Here is a 1,365-nt window from a genome sequence, read left to right as displayed (position 1 = left end):
GATCCAGTCAGCGCGTGGGTTTAAGTAGAAAATTATGGGATTTAAAAAATTCAGAAAATACCCCTAAACTTCAAAAATTCATAACTTTTCATAGAAAACTCATAAAAATAAAATAAAAATACCCTCTTGCTCAGTGAATAGAGGAGAATCATGTGGAATTAATTTCACATTAATTTGATGCATAAATTATTTTTAAAAAATAAATTAGATTTAGGGGTTTTTTAATTTTCCATTCATATTGAATTATCACCTTGACCTCAAATTTTTGTATGTTGTAGCCTCTGTCTAGGTGCACAATTTGAGTATTTTTTTAAAGACATAGGAGATCTCTAAACAGAGATCTTAATTTTCTATGTTTTCATGCATTTTTTATTCAAGTAATTATAGAAAATTGTATGTTGCTTAGAAAATTCTACAAAAATTTATGTAAGTTTTCTATAGCCACAGTAATCTAAGGAAATAATTTTATAATTTTTAAGAATTGAAACATCACTCTTTTGAGCAAACTCTAATTTACTTAAAACATTTAATTTGGAATATATAGAGATCAAAATCATTGATTTTTATTTTCTACGGTGGCTCATAACTAAAAGAACTCACCATAAAAATTTCAAGTCATTTAGAGATCATTTAATATTTTTACCTGATTTTTAAGTGTGACCATCAAATTTGAAATTTAAATCATTTTTTAAAAATCAAAATATAACTCCAAAAATTATGAAACTTAGTTTTTTGAGTACTATGATATTAGGGGGATTTAATAAAAATAAAAATATATTTAAAATAAAAACTTGATTTTTATGTTATTTTTAATTATTTTTAATAATTAAAAAATAAAAAAAATCATAAAATATTAAACTCATGAAAATGTTTCAAATTATTTCTTGAATACTTAGGAATCATTGGAATATTTTTTTCAAGGTCTAAAAATAAAGATATCTATTTTTAAACCTTAAAATGATTTGTAAGGTTTAAAAATAGAATTTTCACGAAAATAATTCTAAAAAATCAAATAAAAATCATAAAAATACAAAATAAATTTATCTAGGTTCCCTGAACTTGGAAAGATTTTCCAAAATATAAAACATATTTTTCAACACTTAAAATATTTTATTTTTATTAAAATCTCCAAAAATTCAAACAATTTTAATAAATCACAGAAAATTCAAAAAATTATGACATTTTGGCCAAATGATTTTTCGGTCTAGGTCTAGTTCACATAAAAATTTCAAGTGATTAAGAGTTGTCTTGATCATCTTTTGGAATTTTCTTTGAAGATGCATATTTTTGCATACAAATAATTATATGATTTAAATTAAATTGTGAAAATTCACATTTTCTCCTCTGATGTCTTAATTGACTTAT

The sequence above is a fragment of the Phalaenopsis equestris genome, unplaced genomic scaffold (assembly GCF_001263595.1).
Source record: "Phalaenopsis equestris unplaced genomic scaffold, ASM126359v1 Scaffold233621, whole genome shotgun sequence".
Taxonomy (NCBI): domain Eukaryota; kingdom Viridiplantae; phylum Streptophyta; class Magnoliopsida; order Asparagales; family Orchidaceae; genus Phalaenopsis; species Phalaenopsis equestris.
The sequence above is the reverse complement of the archived record's forward strand: the minus strand, read 5'-3'. Positions refer to the sequence as shown.